At 49.6% G+C, this 17,589-nt stretch overlaps 1 pseudogene; it reads right to left on the bottom strand.

Moving 5' to 3' along the window:
* Window positions 1-2,084: 2,084 nt before the first annotated feature.
* LOC123076055 (uncharacterized) lies at window positions 2,085-4,100 on the bottom strand (annotated as a pseudogene).
* Between the last annotated feature and the right edge of the window lie 13,489 nt (window positions 4,101-17,589).

The following is a 17,589-nucleotide window of genomic DNA, read 5'->3' as shown; positions in this document are numbered from 1 at the left end:
GCGAAGCAACGGCAGCGTTGCAAAGCTGGAAGAGAAGGCTCTTGGTACATCCCACTTAGAGATGCTGTTGCACATATTGTACCTTGGGCCGACCGCTTTTTCCCCAAAAACCGACTACTGCAAGATTTTTTAAAATTTTCCGAAATAAAAATATTTGTGAATTTTTGAAAAATATTTCGGGACGAATGTATGATAAATAATTTAAAACATGTACAGGAATTCTAAAAGATATTCACCGAACTTAAAAAATATATATGAATTTTAAAAAATATCGACTAATTTATTAGAAATGTACATAAATTTTGAGAATGCTCATGGATTTAAAAATATGCATGAATGTTAAAAATGTGGAATCAAGAAGTTTGAAACGCACATAAAACTACCAGGGAGCTAGGGAAGAGCTGCGGTTTGCAGCTGCAAGCAAAATAAATCATAAACACTATACGAGGATAGGCAGAAACAGTTGTGCAAAATGATGGCCACTTTCACATGTTCATTGAAGGATTACTAGGAAAGTATTATTCCCTCCGTTCCTAAATATTTGTCTTTTTAGAGATTTCAACTGAACTACCACATACGGATGTATATAGACATATTTCAGAGTGTAGATTCACTCATTTTGCTCCGTATGTAATCACGTGTTGAAATCTCTAGAAAAACAAATATTTAGGAACGAAGGGGGTATGTTTTCAGACAGAACATGTTGCCACAAGAAGCTACTCTAGTATTCTGAAATAGGCCCCCCCCCCCCCCGCTTTGTATTACAAAGCAACAATCACCGATACAACCCACAATAGGTGCTGGGGCGGAAGCAGCACAGGCACGCCCAAAAGAAACGAAAGAGAAAATATAAAAGAAACAAATGCCGACAACGACGAATCAACAAAAACGAAGAATCATCGCGACCGCTGCGCCCACCGGGGATCTTTCACCAAACTCCGACTCCGAAGCGCCGGTACCACACAACACCTCCAAGAAGGAACGCGACGATGACGACGCTGTTGCAAGGGTTTCCCCCGGTACACGACAAGGAGAAAAGGAAGGGTGACACCCAACGCCCTCCAGCAAGGTCCGGCGGCATCACCCTGCGCCAATACGGTCTTGAGACTCCCACACTGTCTCACCACAGCACCGCGAAGTGGGACCTGTACAGCGAAGGAGAGAAGCCGGGACTCGGAGCAGCAGCACCGTCAGCACGCAGGAGGGCCCAATCTCCACCGTTACCAACGGGATCCGATCGGATGCAACAGCATGAGCATACCAGGCCCGTGGACCCACAGGCCCGGCCAGGCCCTCAAATGCCCGTAAAGCTCCACCGTCGCGCTGCAGAAGGCATGCCGTCGGCGTTGCTGCTCCCTGTCCGAGCCGTTCCTCCACTTCACCATGCCGGAGGCAGCGAATCCACGCCGGCGCCGGCCCGCTAGGACCCAGATGGGGCCCTAAGGGCCCAGATCTGGGCTGGGGTCGCGCCGCCGGCCACCCAGTGCCACCAGGCCGCCCCGCCGCCAAGAGGCTGCGCCACCACCGCACCAGCAGCCGGCCCCCGCCGCCAGGACGCCGGACTGCCGCCAACCGAGCTGCTCCCGCCGCCGAGCCCTGCCCCGGGAAGGGCGCCGTGCGTGGGGGAAAGGAAGGCCCGCCGCCGCCGAGACCACCTGGCCCGACCCGGACGGAGGGGTGGGGGCGAGGAGAGGACGCGGGGGAGCCGCCCGGCCGTCCCGCGGGGAGGCGGCATGAGGCGGAGTCGGGAGAGGGAAGGGGAGTCGGGCGTTCTACTAGTATATAAAGGGAATCAGACGTGTTGGTGAAGAGTATGACCATTCTCAGGCCGCATGGAGTTTATTTATAGTCGAATAAGATTACAAACTGGTTACAAGATTTATATCCGTCTTATCTTAAACCTACACAGGACATTTGAACATGGAGACGACGGGAGATACATTACAAGCTATATGGCCAACTAGGCCAAGCAACACACTAAAGAAGATAAGACATGAGAGCATGCGTACATATACAAAAGTTAAATAAAATAAAATCACACAATTACAAAGGTTCCTGCTTGAGTACCCCTTCCAGTAATTAAAAAAAAAGTGCGAGCATATAAAAAATAAGATGCGAGCATGCGTATATATATATGTGCAGTATCTTAAGCTTACTGCTAGCCATGCTTGACAGAGAGGAGCGCCTTGAAGATACCCGCAAGGACACCAATGAGAGAGAGCACTGTGACGATGGCTTTCTTGTATTTGTACACCAACTCGTATATCTTGATCCAGATCCACCTCTTGAGCTTGTAGTCCTCGATCTCTTCCAAGATATGAATGTAGAGGGAGCCACCGCTGATGTACTTGATAAGGGTCTTAAAGAAGTCGAGTGTCTCCTTGTTGGTGAGTTCCCCTTGCACAAGACGTTTGGATCGCAGCTTGTGCACGTCCTCCTCGCGATCCATGAGCATTGCAAGGAGGGCCAGGTAAGAGCAGACGACTGGTTTTTCATCGTCCCTAACACCTGCGGCTAGACATACCTCCAAAGCCGCCATGTTGACGAGCCAGCATGACCTGATGTCATCTAGCAGCAGCGGCGCCAGGAAGATGTTACCGGAGAGTGGCCTTTTCTCCATGCCCATGTCCACAAGCTTTGTTGTTTTGCTGGCCATCAGCTTGATACCGATTTCTGCAAGCTCAATGGCAGAAATATTTTTCGACATTGAGATTTGTCCATCTTGATCTGAAGTTGGCACTTCACTCGCGCTGCTGCTTCCCAACGCAAGTAGTTTTTGCTCTATTTTTTTGGGGGACTTGGAGTGTGTGTCGCGTCTTGTAGAACCGGAGGAGGCCAAGGAGGTGTGGCGGCTTGTATCCATCTCCCAGGTCAAACTCTTCTCTCTCCTTTTCCTTGCGGACTTGGAGACTGCGTCCCATCTTTGCAACGAACTCCTCCACGGGCACCTCCTTGAAGCTTCTGAGAGTTTCAATCACCGCCCATGGGATCTGGTTCTCGAGAAGCATTATGTCATTGCTGATGCAAACTTGGTTGGAGTCGAAATAACACAGCAATGACGAGGACAGCTCGTTGCGGGCTGTATACATCAACATATACTGCAGCAAGAAGCAACCATCATGTAGCAGCATACACACAAGGTCATCAGTGTCACCTGCTACCACAAAGTCGTAGAGACTGCGGGCAAGGACTGCGACGGGGAGGATCGCCGCACAAATCTCCTCGAATGAGCCGCTAGAACTCGAGACGAATTGGTATGCAGCCACCCGCTTCACCTCCTCCATCGCCTGGAGCTGCCTTAAATTGCAGTGGTAAGGGCCCATGGCCACGACCATCGGGACGATGTACCGCCCACCAAGATTCTTCATGCCATCTGGGAACCTATGAATCTTCGTGTCCATCCGGCTGAAATCAGCCTCAAACGCCTGTGATGCCCTCTTACACAACCAAAGCTCGAAATCTTTTCGAGAAAAAGCAGTCTCTATGCTATCAACTTCAGGCGGGGACCAAGAGGTTTTCCTCTCAAAAAGAAGACTAGATATGAGACATTCTCAAACAAAGGGCATCTCTAACCCATCCCCAAAAACTAAATATGGGGCAAACTTTTCAGTTTTGGGCAATTGACGCCTAACTAGCACATCCTCTCTTTCATCCCCCAAAAGTTTGATCTCTAGCCATACCAATTTGATGGGCCTGGCTCTGGCTATAAAACCCGGTCCGGCCGCCCCCAAACCCTAGCCCACCCAGCCGCCTCCATTCCAGCCGGCGGCGCCACCGCCTGCCTAATTCACCCCGCGCTTGTCGCCAAGCTCGAGCTCTTCGCCGTGACGAGGAGAACTGCCACTGCTGCCGGCACCGATTCGTCCCGCCCCCATCGTCGCTCCTCCGTCGCCACTCGCTGCCTTGAGCCCTTCCTTCGTCGCCTACCGCCACCTGGAGAAACAATGACACCTCCCATGGAGCACCACCATCGCCCTCGTCGCCTTGACCACCACTGCCGCCGCCCCGAGAAACAACGACAACTTCATCTGGAGCACCGCCACTGTCGTCATCGCCTCGAGCACCACTGCAGCCCCTGTAGCCCCATTGCTGTTGGCCATTTCCATGACGTGTCGTCGCGTGACTTGGCACACGCAACTCACATCGAAGCGGCGCGCCCCAATCACGGTGGACATGCACACTGCCGAGGCTCGGCGCATGGGCACATTTGGCTGCTCTTCCTTCGAGCTCAACAATTAAGAGGAGAAGCCATGAGCTCGGATGAGGATGGGATGGCAGTTGGCCCGCCGGCGTGTTCAAGTTGGCCGACGCCGCAGTGGGGGGTGACGACATACGCCTCCTCTCGATTGGCGAGGCGGAGGAGCAGCACCGTCATGTGCTCGTCGAGGAGGCGGAGGATCAGTGCTACGTTGCCGAGTAGCAGGAGCACTGGGGGGGGGGGGGGGGGGGGGGGGTCGGGACGAGCACAGTGATGTCGATGTTGTGGCCGTGCTCGTCGCGACCCTGGAGATTGTCGCCGAGAATCACATGATTTTCGCTTTGTTGGAGAATGCACGCATGATTGAGCGTGAGCACCATGAGATCATGCGCCTCAACGTCGAGCATGCAGAGATGTTTGAGGACCTCGAAGGTGAAGCCACTGAGGAGGAGGAGGAGGAGAAGGAGACCGGTGGGTTCACCTCACTGCCGTGGATTCGCCCCACACTAATGACTACGAGGACGGCCCCTCCGATGAGGTTGTGATCAACATCTCGTCCGAAGAGTAGTAGAGCCATTTATCAAGTGTGTATTTTTTATTTTCCTCGTTTAAAATCGATATAGTGGTAATGTACTGTTTAATGATGATATGTTTGATGTTAATGCGGTACCGTTGTTTACTTATGCAATGAACTAGTTTAAACTAGTGTTTGAAATGAATTTATGTGCAAAAAAATTATTTTGGGAATTCAGTTTTGGGGATGAGCTAGATGGTGAAAAGTTTAATTCCCCCCAAAAAATGGAGAACTAAAGGACAGGAAACTAAATTTTCGGGGATGAGCTAGAGATGCCCTATACTAGCCATATGGGCAAACAATATACGCAATTGTAATCACTTAATTACAAGCAAACAACTTTTGAAATTACCCCAAAAGTATTTGATTCGATTATGCCCATAAGAGAAAACACAACTAATAGATGCTGCTCCTCGGACTATGGACACATTGGATATTTCTGATAATGTCGGAACTGGTTTTACCGAAAAAGGGTTTCCCCCCGCTTTGTATTACAAAGCAACAACATCGATACAACCAACGATAGGTGCTGGGGCGGAAGCAGCACAGGCACGCCCAAAAGAAAAGAAAGAGAAAATACAAAAGGAAGAAAATGCCGACAACGGCGGATCAACGAAAACGAAGATGACTCGCAGCCGCTGCGCCCGCCGGAGAATTCCACCACGCTCCTAGCACCACGAAACGCCGCATACCAAGCAACACCTTCAAGAAGGAACACGACGACAACGACGCTGCTACCGGACATGGCCTAGGGTTTCCCCCGGTACGCGAAGGGCCGTGGGAGGGAAGGGGGATATCCGACGCCCTTCAGGAAGGCACGGCGGCGCCCACAGGCGTCACCGCGTCGGTGCCGAACAAGCCGACAAGGATTTCTCCCAACCCCCAACCAACCACGACCCCAGACGATCCATCGCGCTCCACCATACTTGCCGTCTGCCAATATGCGCCACCACGAACTCGCAGTCACCAACGCCGTCTCACCGTGACAAGCGAAGCGAGACCGGCAGGATCGAGAGGAACCAACCGGAAACGAGGAGCAGCAGAGTCAGCGGCCACGTGGGAGGGGACAACCTCCACCACCCTCGGCGGTGACCGACCGGACGTAGCTCAGGAGCAAACCAGGCACCCCTGCCCGGCCGAGCCCGAAGTGGGCTCGTAAAGCTCCCGTCGCTGCGCTGCAGTACATGCGCCACCGTCTCCGCCACCCCTAGCCCAAGCCACACCTCCGTCCGCCGGAGATGACGCCGAATAGCACACGCCAGGCCCACCCAGACCCAGATGGGGCCCAAAAGGGCCTAGATCTGGGCCGGAGGGGCTCCGCCGCCAGCCATCGCGCCGCCCCGCAGCCAAGCAGCCACGCCACCGCCACCTCGCCACCCGGAGCTGCGCCGCCTGCGAAGACGAGCCGCCACCGGATCCGACGCCGGCCTGGGTGCACCACCGCCGACGCCATCGCCCGAGCCACAGCGCCGTGCGGGGAGGAAAAGAACGGGGCCGCCGCCGCCGGCATCACACGAGCCAGGCCCGAGGCCTACGCCGGCGGCGGCGGGAGGGGATTAGAGGAGGGGGACTGCTGGGAGGGGGAGGGAAGGGGAGCCCCCGGTCGCCTCGCTCGGGGAGGCGACACGGGGGTACGAGGGAGGAGGGGAGGGGGGGGGGAGCCGGGGCGCGCCCGCCGGCGGCCGGGGGCGGCGGGAGCGGGGGAGGGCGGCGGCGGCGGCGGGGGGCCGGAAACCCTAATGGGAGCGGGGAGGGGGAGGGGGAGCTAGGTTAAGACCTCGGAACTGGTTTTCACGTGTTCATTCAGTGACTCGCGTTGCCATCTTCCTCGCACTTTCTCGATCCAACTTCCTTTTTCATGTGTAGGCCAGCCTGTCCGTGCCTTATCCTTGCATGAAAGGGATTATCCAAGATGATTCCCTTCCCAAGAAACATCAGCCCGTTTTCCTGCCATGTGTGCACCCATAATGAAGTGTTATTTTAGACCAATCCGACTGGCACGACCTTGGAAGAATAAAACGGAAACACTAACGCCCACATGTGTGGTCGTTTGCATCTCGCCCACACGCGTGGATCCGCGTTCGTTTGCGGGTGCATGAATCTTGGCATGTTTGTGGTGCCACGTAGGACTGGGCTGGTATGTGGGCATTCACCAGGTCGCCCACACGTCCGTTTCACCACACGGAGGGGTCGGTGTGTGGGCGTTTAGCAGTTCAGCCACACACCAGTTTTCACTCACGCATAAGGACTGGTGTGTGGGCATTTGCCATCTCGCCCACACGCCCGTCTCCTCTCCCACACCCAAGCTGCCAGTTGCCATGCGTTTTGCAGTGTACATGGCAACTGCCCTAGTGTGCTTGTAAGCAGATGGCAACTCTTTTTTTTTATCCGAACATGTCAGTTGCCATATGCTTTGCAGGGTACACGGCAACTGCCCTGGTGTGCTTGTAAGCAGATGACAACTCTCTCTTTTTACCTCAACATGTTGTTTTGCCATGGTTCTTTGTAGCGCTACACGGCAACTGCCTAGTGTTAGTAGGTGGCAACTCCTAAGGGTTTCAAATCATGGCAACTGTAGTAAACCAGACCATACATGACAACTGCTTAGTGTTAGTAGGTTGCAACCTCTAAAGTTTTCAAATCATGGCAACTATAGTAAACCAGACCATACATGACAACAGCTGCAGTTGTCTAAAATGGCATCTGACACTTGACCTAAGATGGTAACTGCAGTTGAGCAACCATGGCAACTGTAGTTGTCCGACATGGCAACTGTAGTTCAGCGACATGGCAACTGCAGTTAAACGGACATTGAAGAGGGTCCGGACCATGGCAACTGCGGGGACACGTAGTGACTGTCACGCTGAACGCGCGGGACCATGAGGTAGGTGGCTGAGATAGGTCGTGTGGGCGTTATGCATTTTGCCCACACATAGGCGTGTGAGAGGGACCGCAAGGGGAAAAAGACGTGTGGGCGCTAATTGTTTTGCCCACACGTAGGCGTGTGGGCTGGTCCTCTTAGACACCAGACAAAATGTGTGGGCAGACCCCTTAACGCCCACACGTGTGACAGTTATCGTCGTAAAAAAAAAAACTCTTGCCCTTTGCCAACAACATGTGGTGATGGAACCGTGCATTTAAACTCAAGGCATTCTAGAGAAGGAACGTTCTACTAGACCAGTTCCTACCAATCTTCTCGCGCGACCCGTGCGCACAGCCATGTGTAAATACCCATCAGCGTCGCGCGATTCATGTGGCACGCCGTAGCGGCTTTCTTAAACTCATCCCTCTGCGTCACTCTATAGATTAACTTATCACATCAGGGCATCTGGCGGTTGATATTGTTTAGGGGGGAGGGTTGAGGGGTTGGACAATCATCTGTCTGTTCGCGTTGACATTGTTGCGCTGCAGCAAGTTGTTCGGACCTCGTGTCTCACGGGGCTCCACGTCTCCATGTGGAGCATAATGCCAGCAAGGTGGCGCTCCTCCAAGTTTTAACAGCATGAAACCCCCATGGAGTGAGGTGGATTGCATTAGTTTTGTTCAGCAACGGACGATGTACAAAGCTTATCTCCACTCCTTGAGGCCATCTCCAACGCTGACGCCTAAACCGCCCGCATCCCTTCAGACTAAACAGTCCGGACACAATATGTCATCCAACATGATATCCATCCGTACTGGTCCAGACGTCCGTTTTCCCGCAAACCAAAACCAAACCAGAGGACTTCGTCAGCGTCCGGATCTGTCACGCACGCGTCCGACACCTCGGTCCCATCCAACACTCTCTCCCTCGCTTGCACCCTTTCCCGCACGAGGCAGTTGCCAAGTATTCATGCCGGTCGGCACTGCTCGAGAATGTCAGCGCCGCATTCATGCCGGCCTGGAGCGGACACGACCTCTCGTTGGAGCCGGTATTGAAGCGACGCACCGTCAGAGAGCGCCAACCTCGCCGCATACCGGTGTTCGCGCGTGTTCAATGCCTGAGCGAGCGACTGGACGGTTCTATCCACGTTAAAACCGCCTGCCCATCTGTCCGCCTACCGACATTAAACAAGTGTGGGTGCCAAGAAACCCACTCTAGCAGCCTGCATGCACACAACCTGTTGCTTGGCCTGCCCGGCACCTGCTATTTTTACGTGGCCAGGCCCGGCACAATTCACACCGCATCCCATCCACTCCTGATCTCCTCCGTGCACTTCGCCAGCCATGGCGTCGAGCTCCAAAGCACTGTCGGTTAGCCTCTCCACAAACAGAAGAAGGAGTTGTCCGGCATTGTGGACGACTGGCAGGCTTGCCGAGCCAGCCGGATACATGTTGGGTTGCCAGCGAGCTATCCAGAGGGCACCGATGCCGATGAGACGATGACCAAGGCGACCGATGATGAGCCGACGCCAGCACCCTCGGCCGTTCATGCCGACATCCCCTTGGATGAGGTGCAGACACACTTCACCGACATGATGGCGGAAGAGCGCAAGGCGGTGTTTCGATAGGCGCATGAGGATAAAAGGTACAACCTCCGGCTCCTTGAAGAGCATCGGCTTGCGGGGTAATTGATCACCGTCGAACAGGAGATTGACAACATTCCAGGCTTCTTGGATGAGCAACGAGTGTTGCCTTTGTCCTACCAGCGCTCGCAACATCCGCCACGAGCAATGGCGGCTACCCATCATCGAGGCGGAGTGCCGCGCACTGTTCGAGAAGTTCGTTGCAGAGGCGGAGGAAGAGGAGGCAAAGGCAAATGCGGACGACGCCATCTCCGCTAAGACGTGCCCCCCCGTGTCATCCGTGCCCGGCCGCAACGACCACGAGGCTAAACCATCAACAAGGCGGACTCGGGCGAGGAAGAGTAGCACATGTGAAGCCACCGTGGCTTGGGTCCTAGGAAGGCCACTCCTAGTCTTTAGCTCCCACTGGAGCTTCACTTTCCAGGCCTCACGGCCGACCGTGAGCTTGCCGGGCATGGGGAAGATAAAACTTGGGACACTGACTCCGCCCCAGTCAGCGATCATTTAGATTAGGTTTAGAAAGTCTTGTCCGCTTATGTTTAGTTGAAATATGTCAAAAATGTAATGAATTTAGTCCAATTTAAATGTATTGACTTTTCCTAACAGACATCCGATTTGTTTAACTCCCATTTGAAATGTATGCGGGTATGATTCGATGACCAGCTCCCGTATCACTGTATTCGAACGCGTCTGGACGCGTCGATGGACGGATTTTGTGTCCGTTTTGGGAGTCGGTGTTGGAGATGCCCTGACTTCGTCCATGTTTCTCTAAGGGACCTAACTCCATCCATGTCATAAATGACAGTTTGGGTATACAATGAGGCAAAAATGTAAAACTTTGACTATTGATATCACCTTAAGTATTTAGCTTTGATATGTAAAGTTCATAATTATGGCAAAGTGTAGAGATGTTAAGACTGGATGGAGCGATATACTATGGGCCCACTCAGCATTACGGTGTTCCGCATCGCCTGCCATGTATTGTGACTAAGGTGTTAGTCACGGGGATACCAAAATATGAAAACAAGAAGAGTATAAACTGGTAACGGGGATAACTAGGCACAGTGGTCAATGTGTTGATCACGAGGATACCATAAAAGACTTGCCTTGGGTTTTTGTAATGTATCGCGAGGCAAAGGGAATTGTATGCGACAACAAAAGGTTTGCTCGGTAAGGATCATCAATGATATGTTGGAACTATTATGGGTGTGTAGATCCCGCTGGTAGTTATTGACCAGAAGGTGTTTCGGATATGTTTGCTTTATTACCGAACGTAAAATGTCACAAACTTAACGACTAGTAAGAACATGAGAAACATGAGAGAATGGAGAATGAGAGAAAGGGTTCCAGGAGTGTTTTGGATGTTCCTGGAAGTGTTGTGGGAGGTCTTAGGAGTGTCCGGGTGATACCTGTGAGTGCCCCGATGTGTAGGAAGGAGATGGAAGCTTCCGAACCTTCAAGGACATTCTGGAAGGCCCCTGTAGGGATGTGCCCCCTTGCTTGGGGGGGGGGGGGGGTAAGGCAACCCAGTGGGCGGACGGGAGCATGCCTCCCACTACTTGAGAGAAAGGTCACCCTGGGGGCACGTGCACCACTGCTGAGGGGAGGCATCATGGGAGGACCAATCTTCATCAACATCTTCACCAGCACCATTTCATCTCAAACCCTAGTTCATCTCTTGTATTCAATCTTTTTTCTCAAAACCTCAGATTGGTACGGGGGCACAGAAGACCCCTCTCCCAGTGTGTTGCTGCCCCTTTTTCCTGATCCAGATCTGATCTAGATCATGCCCCTCATTAGGTTGTTCTTCATCTAGTTTTCTACCCGCAGTTTTTCGTGTTGGTTCCATGGAGTACCGTGATCCTGCTAGATTGGTGCGCGTGGATTGAATATTTTGGAGGTGTCGTCTTCTTCAACACTAGATCATCAGATCATCTCGGAGAAAGTTCTCACGGCCAGGATGTACAACCTAGTTGTGGGAATTGACAAGATGCACCATTGATCTACTCTTCTTCAAATGTGATTGTTTGATGAGATCATCCTTACTTGTACCTCCAGAGTCATCCTGGGTTTGCATAACACGTTCCCCTATAGTGACCTCACGAGTGGTACTATGCGTTGTCGCAGGTACGATATGAGCATATGCGATATGCATGCAATGCACATGTGATGTGTGGGTTGGGCTTCTGAAGGGACTGACTGAGCAGGCTGACTTGGTACAATGGTCAGACAAAACCAATGATATGGCATATAAAACTGAGTCAAAGTCAGTTAACTCATGGATAGTTTGTATTTTGAACGGTTTTCGGAGTTTGGGGTTGTAATTTGAACCAATCTAAAGTTCACGGCTGTAATCTGAACTCCAGGACAAGTTCAAAGGGGTAATGTGGAATTCTCTCCCATAACAACCCAATCGGACTATGCATAAACATACCAAGCAATTTTTACCTACTATAGTAAATGTAGGATCTGACAATACGCATATCGGAGAGGTATCTCTGGGCCCTCTCGGTAATACACATCATGATAAGCCTTGCAAGCAATGTGACTAATGAGTTAGTTGCAGATGATGTATTACGGAACGAGTAAAGAGACTTGCCAGTAACGAGATTGAACTAGGTATGAAGATACCGACGATCGAATCTCGGACAAGTAACATACCAATGACAAAGGGAATAACGTATGTTGTCATTACGGTACGACCGATAAAGATCTTCGTAGAATATCTGGGAACCAATATGAGCATCCAGGTTCCGTTTTTGGTTATTGACCGGAGAGGTGTCTCGGTCATGTCTACATAGTTCTCGAACCCGTAGGGTCCGCACGCTTAACGTTCGATGACGATTTTGTATTATATGAGTTATGTGATTTGGTGACTGAATGTTGTTCGGAGTCCCGGATGAGATCAAGGACATGACGAGGAGTCTCAAAATGGTCGAAAGGTAAAGATTAATATATAGGACAATGGTATTTGGACACCGGAAGTGTTCCGGGTACATATCGGGTCAGCGGAAGGGGTTCCGGTCATCCCCCCCGGCAACTACATGGGCCTAATGGGCCAAGAAGGGGACAGACCAGCCCCTAGGGGGCTGGTGCGCCCCATGTAGGACGAAATAAGGGGGGAAGAAAAGAGGGGAGGAGAGAAAGGAAGGGGGAGGGATTCGGCCTCCCCTTCCTTCCCTCCTCCTTCCTCCTTCCTTCCCCTCCGGGAATTATGGTAGGGGGGCGGCGAATAGGATTAGGGCCCCAAGTAGGATTCCTCCTACTTGGGCGCCCCCTTGGCTGCCCCCTCTCCCTCCCACCTATATATATGAGGGGGGGGGGGGAGGCGGCTAGAACACACAACATCTGTTAGCCGTGTGCAGCGCCCCCTCCACAGTTTACGCCTCCGGTCATATTCACATAGTGCTTAGGCGAAACTCTGTGCGAATCACTTCACCATCACCGTCACCATGCCGTCGTGCTAACGGAACTCTCCCTCGACACTTTGCTGGATCAAGAGTTCGAGGGACGTCATCAAGCTGAACTTGTGCAGAACTCGGAGGTGCTGTACGTTCGGTGCTTGATTGGTCGGAACGAGAGAAGTTTGACTACATCAAACGCGTTGTCAAATGCTCACTACTAAGGAAAACCTTATACACAGAAACTTACCAGTAGCGCGGGTCAAAAAGAAGCGCTATTACTATTTACCACTAGCGCAGGGCAAACAAACGCGATGCAGCTAAGTTTATAGCAGTAGCGCATCTCGGGAAAGAAGCGCTACTACTACAATTCCTATACTGTTCTAGATAGGCTACGAATAGTAGTAGCGTGATTATGCAAAGTGCGCTGCTGCTAAGATGGTTGTAGCAGCGTGTTTTACGCGGAAAGCGCTACTGCTAATGAAATAAAATAAAATGATAAACATATAGAAAAGTAAATGAAAATGAAAGAAATAGAATAAGGGGAAAGGAAAAGAAAATTTGAAGAAAAGTAAATGAAAAATAAAAATAAAAGAGAAAGGCATAGCAACAGCGTGCTTACAGGACAAGCGCTATAGCTAACTTAGCAGTACCGCATTATAGCTAAGTTAGCTATAGCTAATGTAGTAGTAGCGCTTTTCCGGGCTAGCGCTACTGCTATTTTTGACTTAACCGCGCGGTTCTTCTTCCCCACGGCCACTTCCCCCAAATCCCCCTCGATCTGCTGTCGCCGCCGTCGTCGCCCTACATCACCGTCGGCCGCCGCGCGCTGTCCTGTCGCCCTCTGCTGCCCTCGGTGTCCGCCGCCGTCGTCGCCCTACATCGCCGCACTCCGTCGCGCGCCCGAGCCCTGACCCGGATCCCGACCTCGACGCCGCGTGCCCCTCCCTCGGCCGCTCCCTAACTCCGTCAGCGTCCGAGGTGAGCACGCCTACACCTCCTCCTCCTCCTCCCCTACCTCTGCCTAGCTAGGGTTCCTAGGGTTCATCAAATTTTAGGGTTCATCTAATTAGTTAGGGTTCATCAAATTAGTTACTATTTGTAGATGCTTAAGTAGTTATATAGGACAGTAGTTGTAGATGCTTAATTAGTTTTTAGGGCAGTAGTCGTTGATACGTCTCCAACGTATCTATAATTTTTGATTGTTTCATGCTATTATATTATCTGTTTTGGATGTTTAATGGGCTTTAATAGGCACTTTTATATTATTTTTGGGACAAACCTATTAACCGACGGCCCAGTGCAAATTGCTGTTTTTTTTGCCTATTTCAGTGTTTCACAGAAAAGGAATATCAAACGGAATCCAAACGGAATGAAACCTTCGGGAGGATCGTTTTTGGAACAAACGCAATCCAGGAGACTTGGAGTGGACGTCAAGGAAGCAACGAGGCAGCCACGAGGCAGGGAGGCGCGCCCCCCACCCTCGTGGGCCCCTCGCGGCTTCACCGACCTACTTCTTTCGCCTATATATACTCTTATACCCCGAAAACATCTAGGAGCACCACGAAACCCTATTTCCACCGCCGGAACCTTCTGTACCTGTGAGATTCCATCTTGGGGCCTTTTCCGGCGCTCCGCCAGAGGGGGAATCGATCACGGAGGGTTTCTACATCAACACCATAGCCTCTCCGATGATGTGTGAGTAGTTTTCCTCAGACCTTCGGGTCCATAATTATTATCTAGATGGCTTCTTCTCTCTCTTTGGATCTCAATACAATGTTCTCCTCGATTCTCTTGGAGATCTATTCGATGTAATTCTTTTTGCGGTGTGTTTGTCGAGATCCGATGAATTGTGGGTTTATGATCAAGATTATCTATGAACAATATTTGATTCTTCTCTGAATTCTTTTATGCATGATTTAAATATCTTTGCAAGTCTCTTCGAATTATCAGTTTGGTTTGGCCTACTAGATTGATCTTTCTTGCAATGGGAGAAGTGTTTAGCTTTGGGTTCAATCTTACGGTGTCCTTTCCCAGTGACAACAGGGGTAGCAAGGCACGTATTGTATTGTTGCCATGGAGGATAAAAAGATGGGGTTTATATCATATTGCTTGATTTTATCCCTCTACATCATGTCATCTTGCCTAATACGTTACTCTGTTCTTATGAACTTAATACTCTAGATGCATGCTGGATAGCGGTCGATGTGTGGAGTAATAGTAGTAGATGCAGAATCGTTTCGCTGTACTTGTCGCGGACGTGATGCCTATATACATGATCATGCCTAGATAGTCTCATAACTATGCGCTTTTCTATCAATTGCTCGACAGTAATTTGTTCACCCGCTGTAAATCATGCTATCTTGAGAGAAGCCACTAGTGAAACCTATGGCCCCCGGGTCTATTTTCCATCATATTAATATCCCGTCAACTAGCTATTTCTGGCGCCGTTTATTTTGCAATCTTTATTTTCCAATCTATACAACAAAAATACCAAAAATATTTATCTTATTATCTTTATCAGATCTCACTTTTGCAAGTGGCCGTGAAGGGATTGACAACCCCTTTATCGCGTTGGTTGCAAGGTTCTTGATTGTTTGTGCAGGTACGAGGGATTTGCGTGTAGTCTACTACTGGATTGATACTTTGGTTCTCAAAAACAGAGGGAAATACTTACGCTACTTTGCTACATCACCCTTTTCTTTTCAAGGAAAAACCAACACATGCTCAAAAGGTAGCAGTCGTAGATGCTTAATTAGTTTTTAGGATAAATTCCTAGGGTTCATCAATGGGTGCTTAAGTACCTAGCTATGGTCCATCTAATTACTTAGTACTTGTAGATGCTTAAGAACTAGGGCAGTAGGGTTTAACTAGACGTTAATTAGGGCAGTAGTGTTTAGTTTAGAGAAAAAATTCAATATAGTTTTTTTACTATTTTTTAGTAAGTGTTTAATAGAATTAGTAAGAAAATTAATAGAAATAGTTGAACTAGTTTATTTTTAGTAAGAACTAGTTGAATTAATAGAACTAGTTGATTTTTAGTAAGAACTAGTTTATTTTTATTTATAGTAAGTGTTTAGTTGAATTAATAGAACTAGTTCATATTTTCAACCATTGAAATGCAATGACCATTAAGTTTGAATGCTCATATGATGTAGATATAAACATGTATATCTTGTGTTGCTCAGATAGGATATGTGCTTGCCCAAGTGGCCGGTCATGTTTGCAGGTTACACCTCCGAGTGGCCTATGTTTTGCCGGAGTGTTGATTAATTTCCATTCCGGCAAATTTCAGGCGCTCGATATGTCCTTTTTTAGCAAAGGTCATGCCGGATTTTTCCGTGAATTTTGGCATGACTTGTGCTAGAATACATAGGAAATATCGAGTGGCCTGGATTTTCTAGAAAGATAATTAAACGACATTTCGGGTTGACTTTAAGTCTGTCGAGGCTCCATACATGACAGTCAACAAATGAGTGAGGGAGAAAGTCTGCACCATATATGAGAGAAGAAGAATCCCGACTGTTCTTGTGGGGGTCGTTTTTCCTTCTTCTCCTTGTGCTAGACCGTTCTTATGCACTAGGGGAAGGAGGAATAACGACCATCATCGACGGTCGAAAAATCAGCGAGGGAGTGTGTCCACCATATATGAGAGAGGACGAAAATCGCGACTGTTGTCGTGGGGGTCATTTCTCCTTCTTCTCCTTGTGCTATACCTTTGTTATGCACTAGGGGAAGGAGGAGTAACGACCATCACTGACGGTCGCAAATGTCAAAGAGGAATCAGTGAGGGAGAGTTTCCACCATATATGAGAGGACGAAGAATCCAGACTGTTGTCGTGGGGTCGCTTCTCCTTCGTTCCCGTGTGCTAGACATTTTTGTGTAATGCACTCGGGGACGAAGGGAGGAGCGACCATCACTGACGGTTGAATATATACACCATGTGAGCTGAGAGTTTTCAAGAAAAGACTCGGCAGACCGATAGTCAACCTGTGATGAATAATAATGATCTAATTTAGTTTTTGTAGTACATATTTAATTGTATAAGTTTAATCTTTGAATTATGAACATAGGAAATGTCGTCATCGGACGACGAAAGTCTCCCGGGGGAGCGCGACTGGTGCAACGACGACCGAGGTCTGTGCGACAGGCCTCACCTGGACGAAGATCGGCGCTTCGGCATTAAGCTCCAGGAGACCTTCGATGTTGAAACGGTACGCAACGACGACAAGTGTTTTTTTCATAATTAAGCATGACTTCAACTATTTTAACGTGTAATTTTCATCTTTTATAATTCGACTAGCTTATCCCATGCCATGCAAGACGCTATGTCTTGGAGAGGATGGATTTTGAAAATCATGAAAGTATGTAAACAAAGAAAATTCACCTAAGGACCCATCATGGTATGAATTTTGAAGTAAATATGTACAATTCTGAGAGCGTAACCCATTTTGGTTGCCCGAATTGAGAAGCACTTTGTAAGATGTATGATTTTCATGAGGGTATGCTTGTCACCATGGATCTTGGTGAGCCTGACATCGCCCAAGACAATATGGACATTTGGATCCTTGTTGATACGCTTCCAATTCTACCGCTATGTGAGTTTCTCACATAGTTATTAAGTAATTTATATTGTTTATTTCAAATAGTTGACAACTTATTTCCATTGACAGCTTATTTTCATTCTTCAAAGAATGTGCGGAAGATGGTAGACAGAACCTACTACACCGATGGCTCAGAATTAACTTATCAGGAGAAAAATCATCTGATCTCATTTATTAATGATCTTGAGAATTATAATATCTTTTATCAAACTCCTCCACATCATGGTCAATACGTGCCACTAGTGCACGTGTTGAACTACGGTAACATCCATGGAGATGCCATGGCAAGATTTTTTACTATTACGA

The sequence above is a fragment of the Triticum aestivum genome, chromosome 3D (genome assembly GCF_018294505.1).
Source record: "Triticum aestivum cultivar Chinese Spring chromosome 3D, IWGSC CS RefSeq v2.1, whole genome shotgun sequence".
In the NCBI taxonomy this organism is placed as follows: Eukaryota; Viridiplantae; Streptophyta; class Magnoliopsida; order Poales; family Poaceae; genus Triticum; species Triticum aestivum.
Note: the sequence above shows the minus strand (reverse complement) of the source record. Positions and strands in the feature narration are given on the sequence as shown.